We start from the raw sequence: 20767 nt of genomic DNA, 5'->3' as shown, positions 1-20767 counted from the left end.
GTGTGTTGTGTTTTTTTTGTACTTTTATTTTACAGGTGAATGGGTAGGGGTACATTGTACCCCATACTCATTCACATAGGGTGGGGGGCTGGTATCTGGGGGCCCCCTTATTAAAGGGGGCTCCCGGATTCCGATAAGCCCCCCGCCCGCAGACCCCGACAACCAATGGCCAGGGTTGTCGGGAAGAGGCCCTTGTCCTCAACATGGGGACAAGGTGCTTTGGGGTGGGGGGGCCGCGCGCCCCCCCTTCCCCAAGGCACCCCCCATGTTGAGGGCACGCGGCCTGGTACGGCTAAGGAGGGGGGGCGCTCGCTCGCCCCCCTTTCCTGGCCGGCCGGGTAGCGTGCTCGGACAAGGGTCTGTTGTGGACCGATCAGACAATCCGGTGGAAAAGGCCGGCGGACTCAAGTCTGCCGGACAATCTGCCCGTGTGTAGGCTCCGACAGACTTTTTTTACCCAAAAGTCAGACTCGCATTTCGGCGGACAGTACGGCCGTGTGTGTGCCACTCTGCCGTACTTTTGAAATGAACAGACTTTTCCAGCCCGGAGAAAAGTCCGCTCATTTTGAGCTTGGCTCCAGGTAGCCGGGACCAGTGAAGTAAGCGTCGCTGGTCCCGTCACCTGGTATGGACTTAAAGGGGAATCCCTACGCCGAAAAAATTGGCGTGGGGGTCCCCCCCTAGGTCCATATCAGACCCTTATCTGAGCACGTGACCCGGCCGGCCAGGAAAGGGGGTGGGGACGAGCGAGCGAGCGCCCCCCCCCCCCTGAACCGTACCAGGCCCCACGTCCCCTTAACATGGGGGGTGCCATGTTGATGAGGACAAGGGCCTCTTCCTGACAACCCTGGCCGTTGGTTGTCAGGGTCTGCGGGCGGGGGGCTTATCAGAATCCGTGAGCCCCCTTTAATAAGGGGGCCCCGGATCCCGGCCCCCCACCCTATGAATGAGTATGGGGTACAACGTACCCCTACCCATTCACCTGTGAAAAAAAAAAAACACAACACACAAGGGTTAAAATAGTTTATTGCACAGCTCTGGGGGTCTTCTTCCGTCTTCGGGGGTCTTCTCGCCGGACTCCTCCGCTATCTTCTGCTCTTTTGCTAGCTCTTTCACTAGCAGAGGAGCCCGGCTTTCTTCTTTGCCGCCGCCCTCTTCTTCCGACTTCGGGGGTCTTGTCCCCCTCTTCGGTTCTTCTTGCCGGGCCACCGTGCCTTCTTCTAGCTCTTTTGCAAGTGGTGGCCCGGTCTGCTGTCGCCGTCTTCTGTTCTTCTCTTCTGGAGATGTTGCCTCGTCGCTGTCTCCAGTCACATGACAGGACACGCGGCGTGCGGTGACTTATATAGGGACCTCTGGGACTGTGACATCATAATGGGCGGGGACATCATCCGGTGATGTCCCTATATAAGTCGCCGCATGCCGTGTGTCCTGTCATAGTGACCGGAGACAGCGACGAGGCAACATCTCCAGAAGAGAAGAACAGAAGACGGCGGCAGTGGCGACAGAAGACCAGGCCACTGCTTGCAAAAGAGCTAGAAGAAGGCACGGTGGCCCGGCAAGAAGAACCGAAGAGGGGGACAAGACCCACGAAGTCGGAAAAAAAGGGCGGCGGTGAAGAAGAAAGCCGGGCTCCTCCTGAAAGAGCTAGCAAAAGAGCAGAAGATAGCGGAGGAGTCCGGCGAGAAGACCCCCGAAGACGGAAGAAGACCCCTGGAGCTGTGCAATAAACTATTTTAACCCTTGTGTGTTGTGTTTTTTTTTTCACAGGTGAATGGGTAGGGATACATTGTACCCCATACTCATTCACATAGGGTGGGGGGCCGGGATCCGGGGGCCCCCTTATTAAAGGGGGCTCACGGATTCCGATAAGCCCCCCACCCACAGACCCCAACAACCAATGGCCAGGGTTGTCAGGAAGAGGCCCTTGTCCTCATCAACATGGGGACAAGGTGCTTTGGGGTGGGGGGGGCGCACGCCCCCCCTTCCCCAAGGCACCCCCCATGTTGAGGGCACGCAGCCTGGTACGGCTCAGGAGGGGGGGGGCGCTCACTCGTCCCCACCCCCTTTCCTGGCCGGCCGGGTCACGTGCTCGGATAAGGGTCTGATATGGACCTAGTTTTTCGGCGTAGGGATTCCCCTTTAAGTCCATACCAGGTGACGGGACCAGCGACGCTTACTTCGCTGGTCCCGACTACCCAGAGCCGCGCTCAAAATGAGCAGACTTTTCTCCGTGTGTGTGGGCGAGTCCGTTCATTTCAAAAGTAGTCTGCCGCAAAAGTACCGTGTGTGGGCAGGTAGCTCGTTCGGAAAATCCTGCGGACAGTCCGCCAGACTAAGTCCACCGGATAGTCTGCTACGCGTGTACATGGCATAAGGCTACATGTACACTAGCTAACCCTGACTGCAGTCCGCAGGATACCGCAAAACACTGCAAAAAAGCAAACCTCACATTTTACTGCTGTCCTTGGTCAAGAAGTTCCTATCCTGAATGTGATTCTTCTGCATGCAGGAGAGGGAGGTTTAACCTCATATAAACACGTTAGGGCCTAAGCTCTGCTAAAAGCCTATGTGTACATGGACAGATAGGAGTTTATTTACTAAAGGCAAAATAGACTGTGCAGTGGCACATTAAGATCAGTTGCTCCAGAGCTTAGTAAATGAGCAGAAGCTCTGCAGACTTTTTTCATCATCCAATCACGTGCAAGCAAAAATGCCATTTTTTTTCCTTCTTTGCATGTGATTGGGTATTCTTTGCAAAGTGTAGCTTTACCTCATTTACAAAGCTCTGGAAGCAACTGGACTGGCAGAGTCCAGAGTCTATTTGCCTTTAGTAAATCACCCCCATAGGCTTTTATGGAGTTTAGAAGCCTTGACAAAAAATGGCAAAAGCTCTTAAACTCAAGCTTAGGAGCTGCCAGTGTACATAAAGCCTAAAGGCCCATACACACGACACGAAAATCGCAAGAAAATTTTTGTCCGACGATCTGCCAATTTTTGCATCATTGGTATGGTGCTTATCGACAGCCGATTCCGGTTTTTCATCAGACAGAAGATGGATGTGCAGTCTATATTTTTTGTTATACGTGAACTCAAGGTCCAATTTTTGTTTAATTAGTACGGTTTTTGTACGAAAAAAATTGTAAGAGCAAAACTACGCATGCTCAGAAACAAAAGAATACACACAAATCTATTCAACACATTACATCACTTCTGAAGTTGGATTCTGTCGTATGAGAATTTTCGTATGGTTAGTAACCTCTTCACTTTCGACATGAGACTAGCATGCAACAAAAAATGGACGAATGGTCATCTGAAAGTCCGATCATGTGTACAAGGCTTTAGCCCTTGTACACACGGTCGGAGAATCTGTCGGAATGAGTCTTATCGGACCGTGTCGTCAGATAATCCGACTGTGTGTGGTATGCATCGGACTGATTCTGTCCGAATCTCCGTCCGACCCAATTTTCCAACATGTTGGAAATATTTCCCGACCAACTGGGCCGGACGGACCTAATCCGATCATGTGTAGAGCATTTTCATCGGACCAAGTGCCACGCATGCTCAGATCAAATTCCTACATCAAAGCTATTGGCTACTAGCCTGAATGTAGTCCCATCGTAACAAAATTACGTCATCACGTTCTGAAAGATCGGATTTTTCGCCAACTTGGCCCGACCGTGTGTATGCAACAGTTTCGGACAAGATTCGACGGACAAAATCCGACGGGCAAAATCCGACGGATTTGGTTGTGGAAATCTCCGACCGTGTGTACAGGGGCTTAGATTTGCTTGAATATGCCCCTGTTTGATTTGCAGGCAGTTTGAACAAACAGGCTGCAAAACAGCAAAACCCCATAGCTTCCAACTGTTTCTGATTTCGAGGGACTGTCCCAGATTTGGAACAAAGTCCCTCTGTCCCTCTTTCCCCCTCATTTTGGTCTGATCTATATAGTTGTATATAAAATGCACTGTTTATCTTTCAAAAATGGTTTCCAAGTACTAAACCTTTAATCCAATTTCTAAATGGCTGCATTTGTAAATTTCAATAGCCAGTATAAAGGAATAGTAGTGGTAACAAAAAGCGCCTGTGGGTTTAACTTATAATTTTTTGTATAAATCTTCTTTAACCGCTTGCCGACCGCCTCACGCCGATATACGTCGGCAGAAGGGCTCATACAGGCAAACAAACGTACCTGTACGTTGCCCTTTAAGAAGCGACCTGCGGGCGCGGCAAGCTCTGTGAGTCAGGTTGTCTAACAGAGAGGAAGAACGGGGAGAGGCCAATGTAAACAAACATCTCCCCGTTCTGCCTAGTGACAGTGTCACTGATCTCTGCTTCCTGTGATCGGGAGCAGAGATCAGTGATGTGCCACACATAGCCACGTCCCCCCAAAGTTAGAAACACTCCCCAGGACACACTTAAAGAGGAAGTAAACCCTGATGAGTTTACTTCCTCTTTGATTCCCTGCAAAGGTAAAGCATAATAGACTACTATGCGAAGTCACCGCTGTCCCCTGTAGTCCAGAGCATCCATCTTCTCGGTGGGTCTCGCTGCTCCGCCGCTGTCATTCGGGAGCCTCCACTCGCGGCATATCTGTAGGTCAAAGTGGTTTGTAAGGGTTTACAACCACTTTAACCCCTACACTGCCCCCTAGTGGTTAACCCCTTCACTGCTAGTGTCATTTACACAGGAATCAGTGCATTTGTATAGCACTGATTGCTGTATAAATGACAATGGTCCCAAAAATGTCCGATGTGTCCGCCATAATGTCGCAGTCACAATAAAAAAAATTATTAATAAAATTGCCATAGATCTATCCCCTATTTTGTAAACGCTATAACTTTTGCGCAAACCAAACGCTTATTGCAATTTTTTTTTAACCAAAAATATGTAGAAGAATACATATCGGCCTAAAACTGAGGGAAAAAAATGTTGTTTTTTTTAATATTTTTGGAGGATATTTATTATAGCAAAATGTAAAAAAATAATGCTTTTTTTTTCAAACTTGCTTTTTTGTTTATAGCGCAAAAAATAAAAACCGCAAGGGTGATCAAATACCACCAAAAGAAAGCTCTATTTGTGGGGAAAAAAGGAACGTCAATTTTGTTTGGGAGCCACATCCCACGACCGCGCAATTATCAGTTAAAACGACGCAGTGCCGAATTGCAAAAAGTGCTCTGGTCTCGAAGGGGGTACAATTTTCCAGGGCCATCCATAAAACAGTTTTATTTCAGGCAGTGCCAGAAATGTAATACTCCCATTGGTTGTGCTCTCAACCAAACTGTCAAACCATCCAATGGCTGATGTCATAACAGATCACATGTGCAGCATCATGACAGTTGCAGATTAACTGCTTGCTGCCCGCTCACCGTCAAATGATGGCGGGGCGGTGCGGCTTTTGTTCTCGGTCACGGCGCGACCCCGATCTCTGTAAAGAACCGCGTCCATGGCTCTTTAATCATGTAATCGGCTGTGTCCAATCACAGTCAGTCACATTTAAAAAAGGAGATGCTGGTAATCGGCTCTCCTCGCCTCACACTGACAGAGTGTGTGGTGAGACATCTAGGGATGTAATCAGGGCACTGATCATCAGTGTCCTGATTACAATAAATACAGTGTCACAAAACAGTGTCCACCACTGCACACAAGTGCAACCAATTAGTGCCCATTAGTAATGCCAGTCAGTGCTGGCAATCAGTGCCGCCTATCAGTGTGGTGGCATATTAGTGCCTCCTCATCAGTGCCACCTCAATGCCCACCAGTTCAGCCTGTCAGTGCCCCCTTATCAGTGAAGGCGAAAAATTACTTCATTACAAAATTTAGTGACAGAAAAAAGTAAAAATAAAATAAAAAATACCACCAAAAGAAAGCTCTAATTGTGTGAAGATTGGTTTGGGTATAGTGTAGCATGACCACGCAATTGTCATTCAAAGTGCGACAGTGCTGAAAAATGGCTTGGGCAGGAAGGGGGTTTAAGTGTCCGGTAGGCAAGTGGTTAAACAGAGGAAAAGATGGCAGCTTCCTTGGATGAAATGATAGGGGGGTTTACTTGCACTTTAAGGAGATGTGTCCTAGGCCTACATACTTTTGCTAATAGGCGTCCCTCTTTCCCATCTCAAAAAGTTGGGAGGTATGTAAAATCCCATTGGAGTCAGTGGTGACCAGAATTGGATGGACTATACACGCTGCACTCCCAACGCTAAATGCCAGATTACTGGCTGCAACAATTTAAAGTTACTGTCCCAGGTAATATCACTGACCAAATTTGGTCAATGGCATCTCCTAGGATTCCTGGCGATTCAGTTCGCATTGTGCGCTATGCAAGTATTTCATTCATTCATTCATTCATAAAAGCTGCTATTGGCTTTAAGCCCTTGTTCACATTGATGCGATTTGGCATGCAATTTGACATGGCATTACTTGCAAGTGGGCCTGTAAACGAATACAGGTCATACATTGACAACACAACATGCTTTTAGCGTATAACAATCCTCTGGTTCAATCGATAGGATATGGCTCCCTGCATATAAACACTAACTTCGACTGGCTCCATCTCCTTGCACTCCTCCATGTATTGGACTTCTCGTCCTGAGACAGGAGAGGTGAGATAGGAGTATGTGTAGTGTGGAAGTATTCATTGGCCATAAAGAAGGGACCTGAGGAGTGCAGAAATATATCAACAGAAGCCCCAGCCTACTTAAGTTTTTTGAGAAAACTGCTGGTTGATGGTCTCCACCCTACAAGAGGCCCAATACAGAGAGGAGTGCATAAAGATCCCTGATAGCAAGGATAACTGTTGAATTGTAAGTCTGTTAACTTGCTGCACATTTTCAATGAAGTTCTACACTTGCAGAGCACTTGAATTACAACTTCTGGTTGCCACTTTTCCAAGTTGTAGCAAATTTGCGTGGCAAGTCTCTAGCAAGAGCAAAGTTGCAGTGCTGGGTCTACAGCAAGAGGTCTGCAAGTCCTACAGCATGAGAATTCAGCCACAGCGACCCCTGTGGTGGGATGATTATTGCATAACATAACTGAACCAGAGCTTGCAGAATGTTTGCAAAGAAATTTCATCTGGATTCATGAGGGCTTTCTGCAATTGTGCAACAAACTTGTGAAGCCTGGTAAGTCTAGCAAAAGCTGAGGTTGGTGTTTATATGCAGGAGCCATATCCTGTCAATTGAACCAGAGGTTCGTTATACCATTGAGGTGCCTGTTTGACGTTTATTAGTTTACAGGTCCACTTGCAAGGTGAGCGAACACTTCAGCCAGTGGAGGATCACTTGTGTGGTGGTGGAGCACATCGTTTATAAGGGTGAAGAGCCCTTAACACTTGCACCTTATTTTTATGTTTGGATGGGGACTAGGCATTACAAGTGGAGCACACAGTTTATAAGGGTGAAGAGCCCTCAACTTTTGTATATACCTATATATTTTTTTTCTTTTACGTTTTGGATTTAGATTGGGACTATTCATTTCAGGTGGAGCACATAATATATGAGGGTGTGGAGCCTTCTCCATACACACACATTGTTGAAAGATTCTTTTGAAAGTATCTAGTTTTGTGTTACTTGATTATATCTCTGTGATAGATTTATTTATGATTTTCATATATTGCAGTGCACGTGTGAAGATTTTTATTATATGAATATAAGGAGATTTTATTGCTTTACTATAAGTAGTTTATGGATTTGAGCAGTGCAAGTATACACTTCATTTTATTTAGCACTTATTATTGTGGGAACACAATTTGTGCTTGCAGAAGCTTGGTAGTTTTGTTTTTGGCAGCGCGCAGCACTACTTGGTTTTAATGGCACAACGATGGCATACACTTAATTTCCATACACCCAAATACTTGGAACAATATAATGACCTTGGGTGAAGACAGTATCTTAACTGCTTCGCGCCCGCCCTATAGCCAAAAGACGGCTACAGAGCGGACGCTAACTGCCGGGAGGCCGTCCTCCTGTTTACTTCCCTAATGCGCGCCGCCGTGGGCGCGCATCGGGGAAGTTCTGTGTTGGCCGTGTCCCTTGGACACAGCCAATCACAGATCGTGCTAAATGGCCAATCGCAGTGGCCATTTAGCACTCGATCGGGCTATCCAATGGGAGGTGTGTATGTTTACATATGAGATCATCTCTCATCGCTGGCTCCCCTCCTCACACAGAGACAGCGTGTGAGGATGGAGAGCTTCCGTGCTGCAGCGTCTGTGACTGACAGTGAGTGTACATACACACACTAAAACACACACACACAGTGAAACACACATGCCCACCTGTCCCCTGTGCCACCTATCAGTGCCATCTGTCCCCAGTGCGACGTGTCCCCAATGCCACCTATCAGTGCCATCTGTCCCCAGTGCCACCTGTCAGTGCCATGTGTCCCCAGTGCCACCTAACAGTATCATCTGTTCCCAGTACCACCTGTCCCCAGTGCCACCTATCCATGCCACCTGTCCCTAGTGCCGCGCACCACCTGTCCCTAGTGCCACGTGTCCCCAGTGCCACCTGTCCCTAGTGCCATGTATCCCCAGTGCCACCTGTCAGTGTCACATGTCATCAGTGCCACATATCAGTGCCACCTGTCAGTGTCACATGTCATCAGTGCCACGTATTAGTGCCATCTGTCATCAGTGTCAGGTGTCAACAGTGCCACATATTAGTGCCATCTGTCATCAGTGCCACATTAGTGTCACGTGTGATCAGTGCCACAGATTAGTTCCATCTGTCATCGGTGTCAAGTGTGATCAGTGCCACGTATTAGTGCCATCTGTCGTCAGTGTCACATCAGTGTCATGTGCCATCAGTGCCACGTGTCATTGTCCTGGTGCTCCAGGGCCTTCAAAAGTGTAATAGGTAGTCAACAATTTAGATGTGTAATTTATGCTCCTAGAACACGTGATGGCGCTCCCTGCATGTTAGGCGTCTCTAAGTGGCCAGGCTGTGAAAAAGTCCCACACATGTGGTATTGTAATGCTCAGGAGGAGTAGCAGAATTGAGGCTAGGTTCACATTTCAGTGATGCGGGAACGCCGCGAATCCGCGGCGGGTTCCCGCATCGCATACCTCCCAGCGGCAGTTCACGCTGCCCTATGCGAAACTGCTGGGAGTGTCAGTGAAACGTTAATGACACCCCCAGATCAGTTCGCATATCGCAGTGCGATCTGCAAACTCGGACAGGAATCGGATCGCATGGTGTGAACACCCATGCGATCCGATTCTGCTGCGGACCAAAAAAAGAGTCCTGTGCGAGTTTGGGCTGTGTGCGATGCGAATTCAGCCATACTATCTGTATGACTGAACTCGCATTGCACAGAGATCGGATGTGATTTGCACTGCAGTGCGGTGCGAATCACATCCGGTTCTCGTAACCGCTGCAATGTGAACCCAGCCTTAATTTGGGGTGCCATTTGTGGTATACACATGCCATGTGAGAGAAATAACCTACTATCCACTAATTTGGGTTATTTTTACCAAAGATATGTAGCAGTATAAATTATGGCCAAAATTTATGAAGAAAAATTAATAATTTGCATAATTTTATCACAGAAACAAAGAAAAATGCTTTTTTTTTTTCAAAATTTTCGGCCTTTTTTCATTTATAGCACAAAAAATAAAAAACCCAGAGGTGATCAAATACCACCAAAAGAAAGCTCTATTTGTGGGAAAAAAGGGACAAAAAATTAATTTGGGTACAGTGCTGCATGATGAGTAATTGTCATTCAAAATGCATCAGCACCGAAAGCTGAAAATTGGTCTGGGCAGGAGGGGTGTTTAAGTGCCCAGTAAGCAAGTAGTTAAAGTAGAACTATAGGCAAAACGTTTTTATTTATTTTTTTCATTTTGGATAGAGTAAGGGCCGGTTCACACAGCGAGGCGAGGCGAGGCGACACGGCTCGCCTCGCTCCCGCAAGTCGCCCCCATTCAGTACTATGGAACCGTTCTGAGAGGAGCGACTCGAGTCGCTCCGACTCAGAAAAAAGGTTCCTGTACTACTTCGGGGCGACTTCGGGGGCGACTTGCATTGACTTCTATACAGAAGTCCTCTGCAAGTCGCCGCTGAGCTCCCCGCAGGTCGCGGCGAGGTAAGTCGGAGACGCCTCGCCGCGCCTCGCTGTGTGAACCGGCCCTAAGGGAGGGTTATAACCCCTGTCAATTTCTTTCGCCATCTGTGTTCGATTGCAGAGATTTTATTGTCCCATAACCAAACAGGAAGTAAGAGGAAATCCTTGCAAATTCAGGAAATTCCTTGAGGACCTCCAGTTCATCAGAACTAGTGTCCCCATTGAAAGATTTCCTCTTTATTACTTTTATGAGGAAAACCCGAAATCTGGTATTTTCTTTTTATTTTCACTTTCAATGATAATGGTCAACAGGCCAAATAGAGAAGATGAATCTCCCTAATGGGGACACAGAGCACAATAAAAACTGACAGGTATTCTAAAGCCTCGTACACAGGATCATATTGTTTACATACAAACGGCACACAATTGTCGGCCAACAAACACGAATGTAGTGACGTACTACAGCTGGAATTTCAGCTCTGAGTGCCACCCTCTGGGCACCTTCTTCTAATGTCGTGTTTGGTGGGCATTGATTCCGAGCATGTGTGTTTGTACTTTGGACTTTTGTACACACGATACGAAAATCTGACAACAGACCGTTGTCCGCTGAAAATTTACTAGCCTGCTAACCAACATTTGTTGGCGGAAAGTTGGACAACAATTGTATAATATAGCGTACTAAGGGTTGGATTTTAGGCAGTCTGTCATCGCACAATTCCCTGCCAAACATCAGATCGTGTGTATGAGGCTTTCACCTTCGGCACTCTTTCCAAAATTGGAAAAAAATGTTTTGCCTTTTAGTTATACTTAGTACGAAAGTAGCAGTAACGGTGATAACTTTAAATGACTGCAGCGGGGAATCTATCTATTAGTGGTGGGAGTAGTGCAGTATGTGTGGATTGTTGAGAGATAGGTCAACATGGATTACATCGCTGGACACCATGATTGGCACTAGATCAGTCACCGGATCTAAGAGTGAAAAATCCAAAATTCTGAGATGCAATTGAGTAATTCTAAAAGGGGAAATTTGTTCCAATAACAACTCTCTATGGGATTGTCCTCACTTTGCAGACGTTTCTACAAGACAAGAAGTGAATTAGAGCCGGTTCACACAGGGGCGACTCAGATCCGACTTCAGGTCGCCCCTAGTCGCCTCAAGTCGCACTGCATGTAAAAATCAATGTAAGTGAATGAGAGCCGTCTTAATGCACACTACTGAAGTCGCTCCAGCTTCAGAAAAGGTTCCTGTACTACTTGTATCTGACTTGTAGGCGACTGGTACCCATTGATTTCAATGGATGTCGCCTCCAAGTCGGATCTCCGTCTATATTGAGGCGACTCTCACAGAATTATCAGAGGGAACTCCACGGGAGCAGTCTGGTATGGATTTTAAGAAGGTCCCCCCCAGATCCATACCAGACCCTTATCCAACCACGAAGCCTGGCCGGTCAGGAAGGGGGTGGGGACGAGCGAGCGCCCCCCCCTCCTGGACCGTACCAGGCCACGTGCCCTCAACATGGGGGGGGGTTGGTGCTTTGGGGAAGGGGGGCACCCTGCGGCCCCTCCACCCCAAAGCACCTTGTCCCCATGTTGATGAGGACAAGGGCCTCTTATCGACAACCCCGGCCGTTGGTTGTCAGGGTCTGTGGGCGGGGGGCTTGTTGGAATCCGGGAGCCCCCTTTAATAAGGGGGCCCTCAGATCCTGGCCCCCCACCCTATGTAAATGAGTAAGGGGTACATCGTACCCCTACCCATAAACCTGGGGAAAAAATTTCAATAAAAAAAAAACACAACACAAGTTTTAAAAGTCCTTTATTAAGCAGCTCCGGGGGTCTTCTTCCGAAGTCGGGGGGGTCTTCTGACGACTTCTCCGCTCTGTTCAGCCTCTTCTCGCCGTAGGTAGTCTCATGTCGAGTATATAGGATTAAAGCATAAAGGAAGGATGCCCCATAGTGTAGTATTTTAAAGAAGTGCAATATTTATTAAAGAAATAGACATCTGGTACTCACAAACATAGGATGACAAAAAGGCAATGTAAAAACGAGCAGCGAGCTCGACCAGCGTCACTTCCGGTAGCGGTATTTCCCGACGCGTGTTCGTCACGGGTCACGTGACTTCATCCTATGTTTGTGAGTACCAGATGTCTATTTCTTTAATAAATATTGCACTTCTTTAAAATACTACACTATGGGGCATCCTTCCTTTATGCTTTAATCCTATATACTCGACATGAGACTACCTACGGCAAATACCCCAAAGTGACTCTTAAAGAGGCCACGCACTACATAGGGAGTAGGAGAGGGACGCCAAACAGGAATTGCCACATTAGGATCCATAAAGGGAAAGACCTCCAGGAACCCCTAAAGACATACTCAATATATGCTGTAACCTTACAGCAGTAAGGTAAGGGGACATCCATAAATTGACCACCTAGGATCACACTGAACTCCGTTGGATCACCTTAACCATCACCTATTGTACTGAAGAACACTCAGCACGTTATTTACACCTGTAGTTTACTTTATGCGATTTTTTGATTCAAAGTTCACTTATGCTTTATGCGACTTATGTTACAGTCGCTACACAATTTATTTGCACCTTATGCGACTTCGTATAGTTAGCACTTTACTTCACTATATGCACCTTTATATGGACATTTGATATAAATAATTTTCCGTCAATTTAGACGATTGTTCAAATTGTGCTTTTTTTCACTTGTATTCAGCCCTCAGCACTATTGCACTTTGTCTTTTATTTTTCAACTAATTTTAATATTTTTTTACGCATTTTTTATTAACTGTTGCACCTTTTATTATAATATCATCAATTGTTATGAATTATTTTTAGCTCTGTGTATTGATGTGTATGCTAAATCACTGATTAAAGGTATTATATGATTATTACATTTTACGTCTGTCATATATCTGATACATTTTTCTGCGCTTAGATCACAGAATTTTTTCTGCGTTTATATCACAAATATATATTTATTTCTTTATATATTGCATTTTTAACCTGTTATATGCACTGTATGGATTTAAGCACATATTTGCTTGATTTTTGACACCTGAGTGATGCACAGAGACACTTTAAATTAGTTGTTTTATGCAATGCACAGATGCACTTTTAATGCAATTCCATAAGCACTAAGTACTGTTGTAGTTTACAAGCACTATTGCACTTTTTGCCTTGACACTTATTCGTGTATTTTTTATTGATTGTGTTAGTTCATTTGGTACTAAGGAAGCGCAACACAAACCCCTCTGTTTCTTTATATCTGATATATTACTAGCCGTCATCCACTTACTTGCATACACGCTTTTTATCATTTACTATACCCACTCTCGTTGGTTTTACTTGAATTTTATTTATACAAGTTTACGTAATACACAACTATTGTAAATTTACATATCCTTTAGTACAGCGCACCACTATTCCTTTATCAATCTTTCTCTTCGGGTTCAGACATTTCCCTCCAGTGAGTGCAGCAGTACCCCATTCCACCAATAATAATATATTTTTTCCCATTTTGGCACAGGAATATTCTTTTTTTCTATTGACCCGGCACTGTCTTCCGCTGTAGTCCCGTCGTAACTTAATTACGTCATCATGTTCTGAGCGATTGGATTTTCTGACAACTTTGTCTGACCGTGTGTATGCAACACAAGTTTCGGACAAAATCCGTCGGACAAAATCTGACGGATTTTGTTGTCGGAATGTCCGACCATGTGTACAAGGGCTGAGATGTTCAGCCTGGCTGCAGGGGGCACTGTCTCTGGTGGCAGGTGTGGAACTATGGTCTGGTTAGGTGCTTGAATTATTCCCTCTTGGAGTCAGGTCAGTGGGAGTGGCCTCTCACTGTGCCCTCTGGGAGAGGGTATTTAACCACTTGACCACTGGGCACTTAAACACCCTTAATAACCAGACCAATTTTCAGCTTTCGGTGCTCACATTTTGAATGACAATTACTCAGTCATGCAACACTGGACCTATATGAAATTTTTGTCCTTTTTTTCACACAAATGGAGCTTTCTTTTGGTGGTATTTAATCACCGCTGGGTTTTTTATTTTTTGTGCTATAAAAGAAAAAATACAGAAAATTCTGTAAAAAAATGAATTTTTCTACGTTTCTGTTATAAAATTTAGCAGATTAGTAATTTTTTCTTCAAAAATTTTGGCCAAAATTTATACCAATACATATCTTTGGTAAAAATAAGTACAAATTGGTGGATATTATTTGGTCTTTTTGAAAGTTATAGAGTCCACAAGCTATGGTGCCATATCTGAAAATTGATCACACCTGAAGTACTGACGGCCTATTTCAATTCTTGAGACCCTAACATGCCAGAAAAGTACAAATACCCCCCCAAATGACCCCTTTTTGGAAAGAAGACATTCCAAGGTATTTAGTAAGAGGCATGATGAGTTTTTTGAAGTTGTCATTTTTTCCCACAATTCTTTGCAAAATCAAGATTTTTTTTACTTTTTATTTTTTTTTTCCACAAAATTGTCATATTATCAGTTTATTTCTCACACAGCATATGCATACCACAAATTACACCCCAAAATACATTCTGCTATTACTCCTGAGTACGGTGATACCACATGTGTGAGACTTTTACACAGTGTGGCCACATACAGAGGCCCAACATGCATGGAGCGCCATCAGGCGTTCTGGAGCACCCAGGACAATTCTGACATTTCTCTCCTACATGTAAAAATCATCATTTATTTGCTAGAAAATTACATCGAATCCCAAAACATTATATATGTTTTTTTAGCAAACACCCTGGAGAATACAATGGTGGTCGTTGCAACTTTTTATCTCGCACGGTATTTGCGCAGCAATTTTTCGAATGCTTTTTTTTGGAAAAAAAAACAGTTTTGTGCTTAAAAAAAAAAAAAAAAAAAAAACACAGTAAAGTTAGCCCAATTTTTGCATAATGTGAAAGAGGAAGTTACACCGAGTAAATGGATACCTAACATGTCACTCTTCAAAATTGCACAGGCTCGTGGAATGGCGCCAAACGTCGCTACTTAAAAATCCCCATAGGCGACGATTTAATTTTTTTTTTATTGGTTATATGTTTTGAGTTACAGAGGAGGTCTAGGGCTAGAATTATTGCTCTCGCTCTAACGTTCGCAGCGATACCTCACATGTGTGGTTTGAACACCGTTTTCATATGTGGACGGGACTTACATATGCGTTCGCTTCTGCATGCGAGCACATGGGGACAGGGGCGCTTTAAAAAAATAAATAAAAAAAATTATTGTTCATTTTACTTTATTTATTTTAGTTTGACATTTTTTTCCCCCAAAAATAAATTTTTTGATCACTTTTATTCCTATTACAAGGAATGTAAACATCCCTTGTAATAGGAATATGGCATGACAGGTCCTCTTTACAGTGAGATATGGGGTCAATAAGACCCCACATCTCACCTCTAAGCTGGGAAGCCTGAAAAAAAAAAGAAAAAAAAGATTCTGGATTTGATCGTATTGGCGAGTCGGTAGAAGCACCGGAGGGCGGCGGGAGGGGGGGTGTCTATGGCTGGGTATTGCAGGGTATCTCAGAGTATGGCGTTGCAGAGCATTGCAGGATATTGGAGGGTGTTGCAGAGTGTTGCACGGTATTGGCGGGTGTTGCAGAGCATTGCAGAGTGTTGCAGGGTATTGGCGGGTGTTGCAGAGCGTTGCAGAGTGTTGCAGGGTATTGCAGGGTATTTGCAGGGAATTGAGGGGTTCATTTTCGGTGAGCAGCGATGTGGGCACTGCAGATGCAGCCCACATCGCTGCTGGCACTGATCTCTTCCCCCTCCGCTGTTCCGATCGGTACAGAGAGGGGGAGGGAGGAACTGGCGTCATAACATGACGCCGGTTTGTTTACAAGTGATCACTCCGTCATTTGACGGAGCGATCACGTGGTAAACGGCCGCTATGAGCGGCCGTTTACCGTGATCCGTGATGCGCCGGGTCCTCAGGACCCGGCGGTCACGGATGCTCTCGAGTGCGCGCCCCAGGGGGCGCGCGAGAGCGGAATTCTGGGAGGACGTCATATGACGGCCTCCCAGAGTTAAGAAACCGCCCTGTAGCCGTCATTCGGCTATAGGGCGGTTATTAAGTGCTTAAAATACAGACGTTACATGGTTCGGGGTTCCGGTCCAGTATGATGTGCTGACTACTTGGTCCTGGTCCTCCTGACCAGATCCCAGGAAGGCTATGTTAACACAAGTTTGCAAACACATAACAAGTTTTGCTCTTTTTTTTTGTTTTGTTTTTTAAAGAGTTTTTAGCATGGAAACTTCAGGTCATCAAAGGAGCCAAATTAATTTTCTCTTCCCAGAGTCATATATTTAGGTGCGTTGTGGTGTTTGCGTGAATTTACGCATGTTTGCTTGCAACAAAATACAGCTGTACTTCACTGCACAGCTAGCAATGATTTTAGGCTGTCTATGCAATGGGAATGCATACAAAAAATGCATTCCACTCCATCTGGTGTGAATGAGCCAAAAAAACACTAAGGGCCGTTTCACACCATAAAAACGCACTCCAGATCCATTTCTGCATGCGCATTTAATGCATTTTTTATGCGTTCCTGGATGCATTCCAGGTCCTCTTTTTTTCCTGTTTTTCCCCCACTATACTAGGGCCTAGCGCGTTTTTGATACCCTCCGGTGCATTTCAATGTGTTTTTGATGCATTTCACAGCGTTCTAGTAAAGTCCAGTGCAAAAAAAAATGCAGCATGTTCTACTTTTTTTTTTTTTCTAGAGCTGAAAAGCTCTAGAACTGACTGCACTGGTGTGAACTATGCCATTGGAAACATATAACCTACTTTCTATGTGGTTTTATGCAGAAAAAAAGCACCGGACTGCATGTGGTGTGAAGTGGCCCTATATCTGCGGGTGGGGAACGCGCACAAGATCGAGCACATTCCCAACCTGCAGAAGAATGTGCTGCACTTCAGAGGCTGCATGGGAGTGTCATTAATGTTTAATGGCCCACCTGGGCATCGGCACCTGTGGCACATTTTTAGGTGTGCCAAACCGCATGGTGCCACAGCCCCACGTCACTGAATGTGGTGCAATAAAAAAATATAAAAAAAATAAATAAAAGCCCTACCTGCAGCCTGCATGTGCAAATGTGCTGGCACATATCTCAACAGAGCCTTAGACCGCACTGCAAACACATGTAGTAAACAGACATCAAACACATGTAAACACATTTGGAAAGGCATGAAAACCCCAGTGTTATCTGGTGTGAATGGGCAGGAAAATATACTGGGCAAGACTTTAGAATCAGAAATTATCCCTGGAAATCACAGACAGATTACAGGTATTAAAATAAAATACATAAATATCCTTTATATTATTTCCCAGAATTACTTAAATGCATGTAGTTAATCAATCAGACTAAATATAACGTTATAAAACAATGCAATTTTTCCATCTACCCAAACTCCTGGCACTTCTGCTGAAATCTCTCCATGATCAGTCTGTGCAAGTGTGCAGATGCAGAATTGTAGCTGCCAGTGTCTGTACTTCCTGCCCTCTCTGTGACCCCTTACATTTCATGCAACAGGTGGGATCTCATTGATTAGAGGATGTAATAACTAGAGCCTTGCAATGCAGCACACTGGTCATATTAAAATAATACAATCTGTAAAAAATTTTTTATAATATATATATATATATATATATATATATATATATATATATATATATATATATATATATATATATATATATATATATATATATATATATATATATATATATACACATATACATATACATATACACACAAATATACAGTACAGTTTTTTTATTTTTATGTAATAGCAGAAAACAGTTGCTGTAAGGCTGCATTCACACCTGAACATTTTTAATTATTTTTTTTTGCACACTTTTAAAGAGGAACTGCACCTTTAAAAAAAATATTAAAAGCCAGCAGCTACAAATATTGCAGCTGCTGACTTTTAATACATTGACACTTACCTGTCCCAGGGTTCAGCGATGTCTGCGGCAGATGACGAGCGATCGCTCGTCTCTCTGCTGCCCCTGCCACCATCCTCTGTCAGGGACTCGGGAGGTGAAGCATTGCGGCTTCACTGCCCAGTTCCCTACTGCGCATGCGCGAGTCGCGCTGCGCATCTCTACTGGTCCCCGCTGTGTCCTGGGAACTGTGTGTTTCCCAGAACACAACGGGGGGGGGGGGGGTGAGGGGCATCCGCAGCTAGCTTGTCCCGGAAGTGGGTGGTGCAGATACCTGGATTATCCAGGTATCTGCACCTCCCCTCCCCCTGAAAGGTGCCGATTGTGGCATTGGAGGGGGGGAGGGATCAGATGAACGGAACTTCCACTTCAGGGTGGAGGTCCGGTTTAAGAGCGATTTGCATGGTTTTATACAGCATTTTTCATCTATTCCATCATTTGTTGCTAGGTTTTTCAGGCTTTTAAGCTTTTCCATCAGGGTTATGGTTATTTATTATTATTTTATTGAGGTGTTACTACTACTACTTAACCTCCCTGGCGGTATGATTCAGTCTGGATTTAGGTGCTGAAAGCGGTACAATTATTTTTCATGGAAATTTGGCGTTTTATATTGTCCTGTAATTCTTAGGAATAACTCTCTTAAATATGTTCAAACCAGAGTCTAGCAGACATCCCGGGTATGATAAAGTTTATAATATAATAAAGAATAATAAAAAATATTCAATAATGTAATCAAATCCTAAAACACTGAAAAAGGGACAGTTTTTGGTTGCTATGGACAATCTCCAAATTCCAGGCAGAAAAAACAGTATTTATAATATAAAAGTGCATGCAGGGCATTGTACAGACCACTAGGGACAAATGGGTGTGTAATTTTGTAATACAGCACTGTAATCTGTAAGATTACAGTACTGTGTGTGTTTTGTGTACTTTAACTTTTTTGAATTTGCCGCCGTTCACCGCTCCCCTGCGCCGTAACACCGCAGGGAACGGAGCTCGGCGGCATTCGGCACTGTGAATCGAGCGGAGGACGGCTCGCTTACACAGTGCGGAGGACATCGCTGGATCCAGGGGACAAGGTAAGTAACTCTCACTGTGTCCTCCCCTGCATCCAGCGAAGCGATCTGAGTCTGGCTCGGGGTTACCGCTCCTATCAGTAAATTCCTAACCCGAGCCAGACTCGGGATTAAAGTGGTGTTTCCACCCAAAAAAAAAAAAAAAAAAAAAAAAAAAAAAAAAAAATAGCTTAAAATTCATAATAAAATTAAAAAAAATTATTATTGGAAAAAATAAAAAATGTACTCATCTCTAAATGCCTGTTGCTAGGGGGGTCCCTCGTAGTCTGCCTCCAGCGCACGGGCACTGACATCACTTCCCTTCGGTGCCGCAGAGTCACCTGGGACCTGTCACGTGTCCCAGATGACTGTGCGGCATATCACAGCACGTGGCGCCGCTTGTACATGCGCAGTGGGTGCCTAGCAATCCAGCACACTGAACATTATAATAAAATAATACAATCTATAAAATATAAATACAGTATCTCAGAAAAGTGAGTACACCCCTTACATTTTTGTAAATATTTTATTATATGTTTTCACTGAAGAAATTACACTTTTCTACAATGTAAAGTAGTGAATGTACAGCTTGTACAATTGTAAATTTGCTGCCCCCTAAAAATAAGGCAACAAAGGTGAGTACACCCCTAATGCAGGCCATACACGGTCGAATTTCGAACGAATTTTCTTTTCAAAATCAGAAAATTCGTTTTTTTTGTGATCCGATGATGCCACGATTGATTTTCGAAATTCGGCCGACCAAGCCTTCAATTTCACCTCATGTTGCTACAGAAAAGAATTTTCTTGGCTGGGAATCTTCTTTTCTCTCCGTACATTTTCTTTTATCTCCGTACATTTTCTTACGTTTCTCGCACGATTCTCCCATCATTGATTAGAAAATCGTTCGTTTTTCTAAAAATTTCCAACATGTCCGATTCCTCAAATTTTATTTCTGCACGAAAATCGGCTGTTGCTGCAGCCCACTAATGGTGCGAAATTCATACGAAAATTCTTAGATACGATTTTCGAAAGAAAATTCTTTCGAAATTCGAACCGTGTATGGCCGGCATAAGTGAAAATGTCTAAATTGGGCCCAAAGTGTCAATATTTTGTGTGGCCACCATTATTTTCCAGCACAGCCTTAACCCTCTTGGCCATGGAGTTCACCAGAGCTTCACAGGTTGCCACTGGAGTCCTCTTCCACTCCTCCATGACGACATCACAGAGCTGGTGGATGTTGGAGACCTTGCGCTCATCCACCTTCTGTTTGAGGATGCCCCACAGATCCTTAACCACTTCCCACCCGGCCAATGTATATATACGGCCGGGTGGGAGCCGCCTGCTCCTGATAGGACGTTCAGGAACGTCCTTCAGCAGTAGCGGGATCGCCCGCGCAGCGGCGCGATCCCGATGTGCTTGTGTCACCCGGACACGGCACATCTCAGATCGGCAGGAGGGCTCTGTGATTGGCCCTCCTGATCACATGACGGCCGTGTCCAATCACGGCCGTCATGTGATGTAAACAAACAGCCGGTTGCTAGGCAATCGGCTCTCCTCACACGGAAGTCATCGCAGAGGAGAGGAGAGCGGATCGCTGCAGCCGGCTGATGATCAGTGAGTATGGGCTGCTTTTCACAGCTTTTTACTCACTGATCA

General features: G+C 44.9%; 1 protein-coding gene and 1 long non-coding RNA gene across 3 annotated transcripts in view; one reads left to right on the top strand and one right to left on the bottom strand.

Annotated features, from left to right (window-relative positions):
• The window catches only part of LOC143980386 (carbonic anhydrase 12-like), a 95440-nt gene that overhangs the window by 5463 nt on the left and 69210 nt on the right, over positions 1-20767 (top strand). The window lies entirely within an intron of this gene.
• LOC143980412 (uncharacterized) overlaps positions 1-20767 on the bottom strand; it is a 67228-nt gene that overhangs the window by 17004 nt on the left and 29457 nt on the right. The gene's annotated exons all lie outside the window — the stretch shown is intronic.

The sequence above is a fragment of the Lithobates pipiens genome, unplaced genomic scaffold (assembly GCF_037356315.1).
Source record: "Lithobates pipiens isolate NorthernLeopardFrog02 unplaced genomic scaffold, aLitPip1_a1.2 Scaffold_1, whole genome shotgun sequence".
Lineage (NCBI taxonomy): Eukaryota > Metazoa > Chordata > Amphibia > Anura > Ranidae > Lithobates > Lithobates pipiens.
Note: the sequence above shows the minus strand (reverse complement) of the source record. Positions and strands in the feature narration are given on the sequence as shown.